Genomic DNA, 14,942 nt, shown 5'->3' on the forward strand with positions numbered 1-14,942 from the left:
ACAATCTCATCGATACAACGGCGGGTGAGTTTGTTTGTAAGTAGTTACCCTAAAGCTGTTGTCATATTGGTTTTGAATAGAGTCTGAAATACGCCGGGGTTAATACTCTGCGGAATGGAACAACTGTTGGAGAGCATGTAACGAAGAGGGGCCGTTTTATGATACACCGAGCCAATTGATGTAAGCCAGGTGTTTTACTGGTAAACACATTCGCCCTGACCTGCCTCTAGTTTCAAAAGAGTGAGTTTACCGTGTTGTACACGGCAACGTAGTTATATACTGCGACAAGGCCACCGGGAAGTGAGTCCAAAACTGATTTCTTCGATCTGGCTACATTCGGGGCGTATTTCTGCAGTTCGAGCAGATAGAACATTACAAAATCTCTGCTTCCTGTTTTGAAAAGTTAGCCCTGCAAATGTAAGACACCGATGAGAACCCAGCTCTAATTAAGATTAAGCTTAAAGAATCAACCGAAGAGTCCGTGTCCGTTTCTACAACGCCGTTGGCAACTTCGTCGTATTCCCTTCACCGTACATCAAAAACAAATGGAAAAGGTTAGCTTCATCGCTGCAAGAGTAAATACAATATAGGAACCTTGATTTGCTTTTAATGAAACTAGACATCTCAATTTATTGCCATGGGAACAGATAAACATGCCGATTCTATAGAGAGAGCGATTATGTAAAGTACGCCGACGTACAACTTATATTTCATAAAAGTGCAAATCTCTGTGTTACATTCCGAATGGCTGAACTGGTGTCGAGTATGCAGAGTTAATAGATAATTAGTAAAGAGACATGTTTGACAGCTCTATTACGGCTGATACATTAAAAGCTACATAAGTCGGTTTTATATAGCGAAATATAAGGACAAGGTGCTTGGACCTGAAACACTCTAACGCAATCACCAAATTTTGGCCGTCTCCTCTATCCAACCTGCTCGAGCCATATCCGCTTCATAACTGTGTAAGCAAATACTATAGACTGATGAGTCGAAGGGGGTCACGCGAAACCCCTACACCACCGTGGTCGGCGCATTCCACTGACACCGAACAAAGAAGTTCGGCACCCGTCATGCCTATGTGGAGCAGGCGATCGTCCAGATCGTCGACTCCGCCGGTTGGCGAGCGGCGATTCTCCGCCAGGCGCCCGGCGAAGCATCGATGGAAGTCGCTGATGCGGAAAATTCCGGCGTCGTGGAAGACAGGTAACAAGGGCATCGAGAACAAGGAACGTTTGCCGTCAATCACGGGATCGCCGAAGGCCAAACGGCGGTTTCGTTCAATGTTCGAACCGACGAGGCGAGAAGCGAAAGATGTGGTCATGGACGTGCGGTCTTTCAGTCCTTTGCATAAACCTCGTACCGGAAAGAGGACACAGTCGCCAAAGAAGCATGTCGAATTCGCCGATCCGACCCTCGTGAGTATTCAATCGTCATCGGTGTCTTTTCCGTTCACCGTGCCGTCATTCCATACCTACCGCAACTCCGGTGTTTTCTCTCCTTACAAGCAGGCCAACCCGATGCGGCGGTGGACTCCGCTGCACTTGCCGGCGAGAATGGAGAAACAGCTCGGCGAGTCAAAGGAGGCCCTGGGGAGAATCTCCCTCCTCAAGTGGAAGGACATACGGGACGCCAAACTGGCATCGGAGAGGGGCGAGCTAGCCGAGAGGGAAGACCTGCCCAACAAACTCAGCATCTCCAGAGAACTTCGGAAAGTGATCGAGGACGACTACACGTCGATCGCACACCGGATGATTAGACTGCACATCTATCGAGACGACGGACAAGTCGAACCACTCTATACCAAACACTTGGAACAGTTGGATGAAGGAATCGACAAGGAGGAGAGAGTCGTCCAGTGGATATCAGCTGTCAATCAAATTGAGCCCAGCGCAATGGTACCCGTTATTAGGACGGAATCTAATTACAGTATACATCAGTGAGGATTTCAATTGAAGACTTCTCTGACAGCCACCAAATCTTAGTCACCATGGTTATGGCATTTTTCTCCATGAATTCCAAGGGAGGATGATGTGAAGAGCATGACCTCTCACCCCTAGAGTGATAAGCTGAGCTTAGTTATGGATAATCGCTCTTATTAAATCAGTGTGCTGTAAAAGTGGAAATTGCAGATACAAAATCCAGTGAATGGTGCCAGTTCTCCATTGCGGGGCACTGCGAAATCGCATAAGGTAAATTGATGTACGCATCTGGCCTTTGACCTGTCTTTTTACCGTTGCAACCGAGAGTGACGCTCACCAAATGATGTTTATAAAAGACCTTTGACATAGCACCACGGCTTGTCGCCTAATTGGTAGGCCCGACTGGATTCCTCGGTTAAAAATTCAGGTTTCATATGGCGACGAGTTTTTACCATTTTAATACTGAAGTGTAGTGTGCTTTATTAGGTGTGGTATACCGTTTGAAGTTAACTCTTGTCGTAATCTGACAAAATCTGGTTTTCCATGGACTATTTATCAATTTTAATTTTACCGTAATATGTCCTTGCCACTAAAAGATTGTTATCGGATTAACAGTTGCTTATCAGGCCAGTAACGGTAACTTTTGATTTTTTATCTTTTCACAATTTTCATTTTAATGTGAACTCTTGTTCTACTCCCTAAAGCATGCTAAGAAACGGGGTATTTAATTTGTCAACTAAGCCCGCACATGTGTATGATGCATTGTTATGGTTGACAAGTGAATTCTGGTCCGGACTAAATTTCAAATGTAAACAATAACTGTGTATTTTATACATATAGTGCCGAGTTGACAAGCTAAATAGTGGGTGTTTCAACATGCTTAGGACAATACACAGTAGTTGACTTGAAAACCAAAACAGTAAAAAATAATTTAAAAATACAGCTATTGGCCCTTTCATTAGAAATAAATATCTACGTTACATGCAACATGAATGATGCATTTTAATTATATTTCTTAAACCAGAGACCAAAACTCACATTTCATCCGCTGTTCGAAGTCTGTAACTACGGTCGTTGTCCTTTGCAACAGACTCCACTGTTGTTCACCCGGGGAATTCAATGGTATTCGGACGTGTAAAAATGGACAGAAAGTCATATAAATGTAGGCACTAACAGTAGGTACATGAGGTAGTGTATGCACAAATCGCAAAACCGACATGGAAATCTGACCCCTGAGGCTCATAATTTAGGACCGATCGAACAGAAATCAACTCTTCTCTGTTCGAAAGACTGGGGTTGCCGTAGGTTTGACACTATACTTGGCTCGTGTGGCTATTAAACCCAGATATATGGATGGCGTTGTGTCCTATATTTTCGATGATAAACTATGGTTATATTCAAATAAACCAAGATGGACGTTGCATTTAAAAATTAGCGATACGCCAATGTCGCTTATATTTGTTTTGGCTTTGTGCATTCTCAATGAGTAATCTAGATCTAATACAGAAATTTTTCGGAGAATTTTTCATTTGTGCGATTATTCATCTTAGGCACAAGTTCTGTAATTGCCTACGCTGTACCCGTGATCAATACATGATGACAACTCATAGAAAGTACGGGTAGAGCTACAAACAGCGCCCTCAAAGCGGGACCACAAGTTTCTGCTGTTTTATTTTCTATCTGCAAGATCTAGTAGCCTGTCGAAATTTGTAGAGTTTATTCGAGAGCGTGCTTATGCGGATGTGGTCAGTCACATTTTGAGGGAGTGCGACGGGCTGAATACTCGAAGCAACCGATTCCTCACCCGCGAAGAGTCCTTCTTTTAAGGTAGTACTCGCCACGAAATTGAAAGCCTTAAACTTTTGCTCAAACTCTTCTTTAACGAAACTTAAACTATCTAGGATAAAAATCAAAGTTCACCGTGCAAGTTTTCATACCAGAGAAAAAAAAATAATTAAAATTCACCGGTATTTGACATTCAAAATGGCCGCCGTCACTGTGTCAACTCCACGGCAAAGATATTAAATTTGTGGTTTTAATAAAGCTAAGACGGGGAAAACTTTATTTACTCAAAGAGCTTCAAAATGAGCCCCAACAAGTGGTAGTTCAGAAAAGAGTTGTAAAAAATTGAGAGTCGGGATTATCTGTGCCCGAGGCGCATTCTACCTTAATGCGTCTCTTGTCACTTGTACAGGTTAACTTTATGTAATTATAGACAGTAGAAGCGATGGTTTAAGAAAGTTTATACGTGTAACTTAAACATTTTACAGATCTAATGTTTAATTGCAATGGGCTCCTGCTTGACGGATAAATACCACTTGCATAGCTAATCAGTTTGGTGGCGTTTTTGTCCTTCTTAATCACCTGTTCGAGATGTTCTCCTGATTATCACGCGAAAACCATGACGAAACGTCAGGTTACTTGAAAGTACACGTCCTCGTGTTTCTAAGGAATGAGAATTTATTACCCCGATACTTTGTCGTGTGTCATGATAGGGGCGCCCTTTAGGGATTGGTCGTATGAGTAGACTGAAAGATTCGTGTATTGGCCTACGCAAATTCCAACCCGAGTCATCGGTTTGGAGTTTCGAAGAACTATACGCGACAGTGATAAAGGAAACCGTGGTCTGTTTTACAATCGTTACCCTTTTCTTTGATCTCTCAAAAACATCAGCAGAAACTCATGGCCCGACATTCTTCAAATATTTTAATCTATGGTCGGCATAGACAGGCAAATATCATGCATTAGAATACAGAGTTTAACCCGGAACCGAGCCTTGAGACCGCGCCAGCTCGATCGTCGCGATTACTTCAGCCTACTTGCATTCACGCCCTCAATATTCAGACAAGGGATAGAGGGACCGTGATTGAGATATTTCTCAAAATTACGGACATCGCACGCCTTCAAAACGTGATATATTAGGTAACCTCATGACACACGCCCTCTTCCGTCGTTCAACGGGCGGTAAACGGCATTTCCGTCACTTTAGTAACACACGAACCACTCTACTCCAAACAGGCACTTAATGCAACTCAGAGGTAAAAAGGATGTCCTCGTCTCTATTTTGGTGAGACGAGTCAGCTTCAATAAAGTGGCTATACTGACGATGACGATGCATGCACACTCTGTCTCTTCTCTCTCTCTCTCTCTCTCTCTCCTCTCCTCTCTCTCTCTCTCTCTCTCTCTCTCTCTCTCTCTCTCTCTCTCTCTCTCTCTCTCGTAACCGTGTGCCCCGCGTATTATCGCTGTTTACTAAATATAAAATTCGTACGATACTCCGCTCAGAGCCGCTAAACAGTAATCGATAAATCCATATCCGATCGATAACAGCCAATCACTGGTGTTTTTTGTGGCTTACGAAATGTTAACCTTTGATCTGGCATACCTCTCATAATTCCCAAGTTATGTCGACGGTTGCATCAAGCAATGTGAGACATTTTGAATTGCTCCGAGTTGTCAATATGAAACATTCTCACAGTCAAAGAAAAGAGAAGAAATTAAAAGGTGAACAACCCGAGCCACTGGTTTTGAGTTTCGGATGGATTATACAGAAGCGTACAAGTCAAAGGGAATACAGTAGCAAGAACGGGCAATACGTTGTCACTGTAACGATTTAAGGTAATATGCGCCTCGAAAGTGAAAGACTTAAACTTTTGCTCAAACTTTCCTCAAACAATATTTCAACCATTCTCTTTCAAAATCAAGAATAATAATTGGGGGTCACCATGCAAATTTTGGAACTAGAGAAACAAATTATTCGAGCTTTACCGATATTTGAAATTCAAAATGGCCGCCATCCCTGTGTTAACTCTATGGAGAAAAATAAAATTTTCGATTTTCGAAAAACTAAGACGGTGAAAAGTTTTCTTACGCCAAGAGCTTTAAAACGAACCCCCACAAGTGGTAGATCAGAAAAGAATGAAAAGGTTTGAGAGTCCGAATATATGTCCCCGAGGGCGCGTTCTACCTTAAGTTAAAATTTCAAAGTGTGTAAACTAAGCTGTACAGAGGGAGCAAAGTATGCCTAGCCTGCATAGAGTGCAAGTCTTGGGAACTTTTCCAATTTGCTACTGGGGTCACTGAACTCGCTCAGTGCCCGATGAGTGCTGGGTCTTGTCGTAACAGTGGCGAGACTTGATTTTTTTCTAGGGGGCTATTTGTTCTCACATAAAATCGATTCGTTTACAGACCAGTATTGTTACAGCTATAGCAGTTTAGTCGAGTGGAAGAAACCTCCACAGTAGAAGTCAACTGAAATAGCTAATTGAAAGAATGTTATACCCTGTTTCTTCTTCTCCTCTCAATTACTCGGTAATTGTTGACTCCCGTGAGACCGCATAGAAAATTTCAATAACTATTGACACAAACTTCTCTGTATAGTTTTGGGATACGTGAGGGCGAGAATCGCCGACAGGAGCGAGTGTGCGTGCAAGGGTCTGAGTACTGGAGTCAGTCAGGCTGATCATAGACAGTAGAACCGAGACTCTTTTGTCTTTGGACTGATGAACCAGGTATTTATAACTGTTTTCGTTAAAGTCCCCCATTTTTTTCATGAATTTTGTTTGGTACGAGATACTATATACTTATATTGTTTGACATGTTGAATGATACTGAATGAATGGGTGACCATGCATATATTCGACCCCGGCTTTAGACACGATACATGAAACCATGGCGAAAATGAATTAATGGTCATGACCATTAATACCTTTTCGCCATGGTTTCATTTAATTTGTCTAAAACCAGGGTCGAATAAATGCATGGTCACCCAGTCAATCAGTATCTTTCAACATGTTAAACAATATAAGTAGTATCTCGTATCAAACAAAAATTCATGAAAAATGGGCAACTTTGTCCCTTTAAAAACAAAAATTCTCTAGGCGTAATCTTATAGTTATAATTTCACAGTATATTCTCTTTAATTGGGTTCGATCACCCTGACAGCAATTCTATTGGCATATTAAATTCTATAGGCTTAATCTTTATGATTATAATTACGTAATTTGCATATCGTCTTCATTAAAAGTGAGGTATAATTATAATGACGATGCATGTCATGGAAGTTCAATTATACACGGAATAGAATAATAAGGGGATTTTTGTGTTCGATAATAGTTCTACTCCACTTACAATGTGTCGTTGACAGCGGCGCTCTTTCTTTCTTCTTCCCACTTTCCCATCAATCTTTGCGAATGATATGGGTACAGTTTTCTCTATATTCTGTTATCAGTTCATGTTTGAAGTATGCGTACCTCAAAACAGCGATCAAATCTTGTGTCCTAGAACACATCAGGCAGTCGATTAGAGGTCGGTGGCCCGGGCCGTACGAGACAATACTATTAACCCCATTGATTTAATTAACTTTTCTGTTCACAATCTGGAACTTCTCAATTTTGCGCCAAATGACCGGTGGCGCATGCGTATGCAAGAGGGTTGTGCACGCTACGCAACTCATGCAACTCGATTGACACCTTTTACTCGCGAGACAAACGCCAGGAAACCTATATATAATACATTTGGTTTAGGGTAGATTAGACAGCGAGTGTGTGACAATAACTTTCATAAAGTTGATGTCAGCCTCTGTCATTTGAAAGTTAAAAGTTTGAAAGTTGTAAAAATTCGGTAGAGTTGGTTTTGGGTAGAGGACGGAATTAGCGCAAAGTTTTCCCAGCCGATATAGTTTATTCAAAACTTGCTGGCATCCAGTTAATTTTTGGTCCAATTTTACTATCATTAAATAGATAAAAAATATCGATTCTAAGTGCAACCCAAAAGACTTTAACGCTTATTTTTCGCACTTTGTTGGCTATCACAAGTTACATAAACGATATTAGTGGGTTTACTAATCACATGAACACTTGCCCAGAAGATTAGTTTTCTGTGTCATATTTTTACAATTTTGGAGAAACACGAAACAAAAGTGCCGTATCATAAATAACAATCTTATTGATAAACACTCTCTGATACGATAATGTTGCTTAATAGCGCGATATCTAAGTTTACAATGCATTGTGGGTGACGCCATCAGATAGCTGAATTGGCAATGGGCCGATGGGATCGATAGCGTCAGAGTAAAGAGTCGCAACAAGCGGAGAAAATTTGTCTTGTGTAATGCTCAATAAATCTCTCACTAATCTTCTTTCTTTGGCAATCAGTTAGGAGAAGGCAGTTTGTTTGCCTCTTCCCCCATTTTGTCCGATTAGCAATCGCGCTGTAGGTGCACGTCAACCGAATCCACCCAGTCACGTGTCTACCATGTGGTTGCGTCATCCAGTGATTGTTCGGAAAATACTACGGTGCCAACTAACTGAACTGAAGCGCGCATGCAAGCGTTGTAAAGATATAGGACATTGATTCTTAAAATTGTCCCTTTTAACTGCAATCCATAGCAAAAATATGACTAACCCTTGTAAACCTTAGGGAGAGAAGTTTGCGCAGTGTACAATCTCTTATACGCTTCTTTCGAAGTTCATAGACGCATAAACGAGGTATTAGTTTTGTCGGAAGAAATAATTTATATTGTCAGTGAATAGTTTCAGTTTGCGAGAAAATACAGAGTTTATTCAAGCATAAATAGTGAATTAAATACCAAATATTATGATTTTTGGCACAACATTTCGATCCTTTCTCTATCTGTGCCTCCGAAAGTCCATCAGAACTGCTAAATGGAGCTCAATGAGGCTTTCCAGTGACGTAACAGTCACGCAAGGTAGAGCAGGCAAAGTCGTATGATATCTACCATGATATGTAACTGTATGGAACATAGTATTGGAGTACCGATATTATGACAAAAAGTCTGGCACCAATCGCACCAATGGCACAGATTTGGGTTAAACTAAACACATGTGAGTATCAGGCTGCTCTCATGCATATATTAAGGATGAATGTACATAATACGTGCATGAACATATGTATGTATGTATGTATGTATGTATGTATGTATGTATGTATGTATGTATGTATGTATGTATGTATGTATGTATGTATGTATGTATGTATGTATGTATGTATGTATGTATGTATGTATGTATGTATGTTTGTGTATGTATGTGTGTATGTGTGTATGTGTGTGTGTTTGTGTGTATGTAGTATGGATGTGTATGTATGTGTGTGAGTGCGTGCGTGCGTGCATGTATGCACGCAAACATGCATTCATGTATGTGTGTCTGTAAGTGTGTGTGCAGGAGTATCGATTCATTTGTGTTATTGCACCACAGGGGAGCCAGGAAAAACAAACAGACAAATAAATAAATAAAAAATAAATAAATAAAATATACAAACATACAAAAAGGCATACAAATACATAAATAACAAACAAAATACAGACAAACATAAACAAACAAATAAACAACAGACAGACAAACAAACAATATCATGATTAAATAACAAACATACAAACAGATAAACATCTATTTTATATATATATATATATATATATATATATATTAAATATATATATATGTTTATTTGTTTGCAGGTTTGTTATTTAATCATGATATTGTTTGTTTATTGTTTGTTTGTTAATGTTTGTCTGTATTTTAGTTTGTTATTTTATGTATTTGTATGCCTATTTGTATGTTTGTATATTAATTGTTTATTTATTTGTTTGTTTGTTTGTTTGTTTTTCCTGGCTCCCCTGTGATTGCAAACCAGCCCCACCCCATCCCCGACTTAGATGAACATCTGTTTCTAGCATGAACGTCTGCTGGTCAGAAGTGCGTAGCCACCGATCGAAATGATTTCCACAAATAGTTGCTAAAATATTTGCAATTACACCGATGTGTTCACATTGCATCTTAATATTCAAAATTTGGAAATAACACGAGAGAAGAATTACTCCAACAGACTTCGTTCGACAACTATTAGCATGTCAGTTGGATTTGCTGGCAAAGTTAAAAGTTACTAAATATATTTAAAATTCTTTGTCATGCGAGTCAAATTTATAGAGTAAAATGAACTGCCGTTGAGCTTTGCTCCATTCTTACTCAGTGTAACAGGGTTTAATAAATTGACCATTATGAACGGTAATTTATGTTCTGTATGGTTGTCCATGAATTATTTATGCATAAAGTTTTAGCGTATCCTAGCTGCGCGGAACTACTGTCAAATTTCATTAAGTTCCCATACCTAGAAACGTTCAAAGTCTCAAACTATGCGTGGCGAGGTCGGGAAAGAGGTGTCAAATTTGTCATGGCGATCTGAAGAGAGAGGAATGAATAATCCTACGTTGAGATCTGCAAAACCACGGGACCGTCAATAAAACGAGGATTGGAATTATCGGCAATTTTAGTTTTCAATAAGATGTCTATTCAAAGGACCGGTTTCGACATCGCAATTACGTTACACGTAAAAGCGACATTATTGTGTCGATCAAAATGGCGTCCTTAGCTGGTCTGTCGCGTTCTAAGCTCAGGTTTTACGATCAACTTTGACCCATATTACAAACATGAGTTCGTAGACGCATACTTGGTCTTATTAAAAAACACAATGACAAATGTCCTGTTTATTGACCCACAACTTACACAATGTTTGTCTTCGAGTTTATTCTATTCTACGTGATTTATTTGGCTTTAAGCGTTGAACCATCAAGTAAAATGTTAGAAACACACTCTAATTTGAATTTCGAAATTTATCATACGCATGCCTCTGTCTCTGTCTGTCTCTGTCTGTCTGTCTAAGTTCTGTCTCTCTCTCCCTCTCCTCTCTCTCCCCCTCTCTCCTCATATTATACAAAGACAAGCAACTATCTTTATACAAAATATTGGACAGATTTCACAAAATATCTTTTGTAAGATATATGGATCAAATTTCAATACATTAAAATACATAATAAATATACTTTATATTCCATGTGGCAGAGCAGAGCAGTTTGCAAAATCAGAAATCTTTTTACTTTCAACTTTTTGTCAATAGATGGGTTCTACACCAGTAACTTCGCCACCCTATTCACTACCATGTGCAATAGGTTTCCTTTTCACCACCATATGAGTGGCATGTATGTTCGGCATTATGGATAGCCACTTGTGCGATAGACGGACCAGCCGAAATAAATGGACCGAATCTCGCGATCAGATCAAAAATCGCGATAACACGCACATGATATTTATTGATTTGAGATAAACAACGGACGACATTCGTCAACTCGGGTGTATTTACCGCCTTTGACTGTCGACAATACATTTCATTTTTACTTTGAACTTTAACCAACTACATGATGACGTTGGGGCACTGCTCAGACGAAACAGTTCATGTACCCATTAAAACGACCGTGTCATGAATTACGATAAAACAGTAATAATCCTAGATGTTTTCAGGTCCCATTTCCCCTTACCTACATAAATTGGCCCGACCTTACTTTTGAAAACAATTGACGGAAGTGTAAACATCTGATTAACTTTGCAAAAGGGGAATCGTAAAAAGTATTTTAAGTTTGACAGATGTTTAAACAGCATGGATTCTTTAATCTCTGTACGAGGTTCGGAACCGAGAAGTTTGCGCTTGTCAAGACAACTGCTACAGACCTAAAGAAGATCATGAAGGCCTTTATTGTTTTTTGTGTCTCGGGCATTGTCCGCCATTGTGTGGATAAATATTAAAGCAAATCTGTTGGGCATCTTATCATGAAGTTCAAACAATTTCCAATCACAACTGTCTGTCTTCACGCTGTGTCTCCTTGAGGTGCATTTTCCGTAAACCAACGACCGCAGCCGTACTGCGTCGGAAAATGTGTCACCAAAGAAAAAGGGAAGAATCTGCGCGTCTGGATCGTGGCTTTGACTCCACATCAAGGTATCTGACATTGAATGTCAAGCTGTAAGTTGATATCCGAACATAGCAACATATTATTTCCGATGTCTGCTTTCAAACTTCTCACAATCTCTAAGATACACTGCCCCTCCCCCCTCCCCCGACCTCAGTCGCTTGGCTTGTCTTGTCAGAGCAGTTACTGTCCGGCCAATCCAAGGCGTTCATTCCTTCAATTTATTCTGTTTTGACATTTATAAGCCCACAGACTTGGAGCAAGTCTATCTCTGGGAGTAAACACTTCTGAAGGCAAACGAAATCTCAATCGTTCAAGGGTCATTTGAAATAATCAAAATTTAAGTGATTAGGTAAGGCGCTTGTTAGGGGGATTGAGCAAGCCCCCTTAAAAAGCAAGTGTAGACGAAATGATATATTTTTACAGAGATGCAGAAAATAAAACATGTAATGTGCTGTTGTTCATGCAAGAAGCTCGGACGAGCTCCGCGCTTTGCTTACCTCTTCAATAATATTAAATATATTAAAAAGTCTGTACTGTCCATCTCTTACCTTCTCCTTGACTAGATAAAATAATCTCAGCATTGACCCACCCATTGTCATTAAAGCACACCTGCACAGAATCATCGTCGAAAGATTAAACACAATCTAAAAGACATGATAGCAATTATTGTCTTGATTGAAAAACAAATCAGCTTCATTTTCAACTTTCTGCATTGTTCGCATATGAAATAAAAGACAAAGTAACTGAGGCATATATATCTGCATTCAGTTTTAAATTCATCGACCATCTACAAACTGGCTCCTTCAAAGTTTACCAGATGCCGATGATGCTGCATTGGTTGGCAATGACACAATACAAAATTTTGCAATATCATCTAAGCAGACCTGGTAAATTAAACCAGATATTTGTACAGTTATTTACCAGGGACAACTCACCTACGTACTGTAGATTCACTTAATACCCGACATGTGTCCAAGATTTATTAATCTAAATCTCAAAACTCTTTGTCTGTTTTGTATTTTTTATGGAACATATCTTATCTAAATCTAGTCACGCAAATGTTGTATTTCACTGGTTTTGACGTCACTAGCCTTACCTAAAGTTATCAACCAGAGGTGTTCGTCTGGCGACGTCTTGTTCGATTAAAAAGCTATAAAGATAAAAAAGTTTATAAAAAATACAGCTAAATGTGAAATATCGCTTTCGTCTGTACTTCACATCAACCCTTGTAAAGAAATTGTGAACCCAAAAATTTCCAGTTTTGGCAAAATTAGACGTGCAAGAGTTTTGAAGAACGGTAAAGAATTACTTAATGCAGACTCTGAGGCAAAAAAGAGTTAGTTATTTGTCGGAATGTTGGACAGGTATACAGACGTACACACATTGATGGCAGAGTACCGAATAGCCGTCAATCAAAGCTCATGCACCGTTCAGGGGATTCGCCGATGCATCTTCAACAAGGACAGATAAACGGGGCTGAAAATTCAGTTCACTGGCAAAAAAACCCAACAAAGGTTGATAAAGAAGGCAATGGGTGTTTTATCTTGAAAGGGAAAGGAGACTTTACACCATCACTGTCAGTCAACGGCACGGAGATAAAGAGAGTGAACCACAACGACCGTGGAGATTCCATTGTTCTGTAAGAAGAACAATGGAAGTGGGAGCTTACAACGAAGTCTCTAATGACTTTGACTACACTCTGACTTGTGCTCTTGAATAATGAGCTTGGCTTCAGATGGAAGGGGAAACCTCAGATATATGTACCAGTACCCACTCATCATATTCCGTCCATGGAAGTATGTTTTCAGAGTAAAATTTTCCTCACGTTTTGATCATTGATATTAACCAGATTTGTTTGAACACCGTGACACACCAAACAAACACACAGATACAGATCATTTCTCGTCCTCCTCAGCGATTGTCTTTGTTCATTCACCTTCTTTGCTTCTCTCTACGATATTTCTTTCCATCTGTGACAGTCTGGCACGATTTACCTCTCTATCTTTGTCTGCCTGTCTGTCTGTCTGTATGTATGTCGGTCGGTCCTTCTGTCTGTTCTCCCTCCCTCCCCTGCCCCCCCCTCTCTCTCTCTCTCTCTCTCTCTCTCTCTCTCTCTCTCTCTCTCTCTCTCTCTCTCTCTCTCTCTCTCTCTCTCTCTCTCTCTCTCTCTCTCTCTCTCTCTCTCTTATGAAATGTACAACAGTTTATTGTTTACCCCATCCGCATCTCTTCCTTTGGAGATAGGAGCTTTGTCTGATCACCTTCGCCGTCCATAATTATGTAGATGCACCTACCACCTTTCCTCGCTTGTTAGAAAGATTAGGGCGTGCAACGTCGTAACAATATCAATTACATGGTCATCATCGGAGTCCATCAAATAATGTTTAGCCTACTAGTGATCGACCAAAGATAATATCAAATAATTAACAGCAAAACAGGAAAACGAATGGAAACTTTGTTCAAAGAATGAGTGCGTTTGGAGACCGATTGAAAACAACTCTCCACACATTCCGATACTGCTAAATATTGCCGACTCATAACGCGGCCCCAATCAAGTAAAAATCTGAAATAAATCCTGACATACCAAAACACCAATATCCACATCCCCGGTGATACTTTGAGTCTTCACAAACAGACAGTCAATTGATCCGGGTACAACGGTCAGTTGTGCTTGCGCGGCGATAACACCCCCTAAACAAAGCAAGCCGATGCTGCTTGAATGTGGACAAAATCCAATAATAAATAGACCCAGGAATAAAAGTAGGGCACGCAAAAAGGAACAGAGGCTCAAGGTCAAAACATCACGGGCGAAATAGATGACAGTAACTTTATAAGAGATCTCGAATCGTTTTATGACACCCCCTTCTTTCCGACAACTATGCAGATTCTGTCTACTTGAATGACATTTAACGACACGACAGGTTTTGTAATGTAAACGGATATATAATCATGGCAATTACAATAAATCAAAGACTGCTTCAAAATGTGAAAAGGCCGTCCCCGCACGTTCACTTTGGTTCCTCAACGTCATACTTTCGATGCATTGAAATTCGATGACCTTACCTCGATGTAGGACGCTGTTTTTGAGATTATTGTGTCCGGTAAATTGTGTGCCATGTAAAGAAAAGCACAAAGAGCTGACAAACCTATTTTTCAATCATGAGGGGCACAAGCAATGAAGAAAGTTAACCTGCTTGGCTGGTGAGGAAATCAGGCTGTAACCATAGACCCTGGTTTAAGCTGTAACAGAATAGATC

The sequence above is a fragment of the Ptychodera flava genome, chromosome 20 (genome assembly GCF_041260155.1).
Source record: "Ptychodera flava strain L36383 chromosome 20, AS_Pfla_20210202, whole genome shotgun sequence".
Lineage (NCBI taxonomy): Eukaryota > Metazoa > Hemichordata > Enteropneusta > Ptychoderidae > Ptychodera > Ptychodera flava.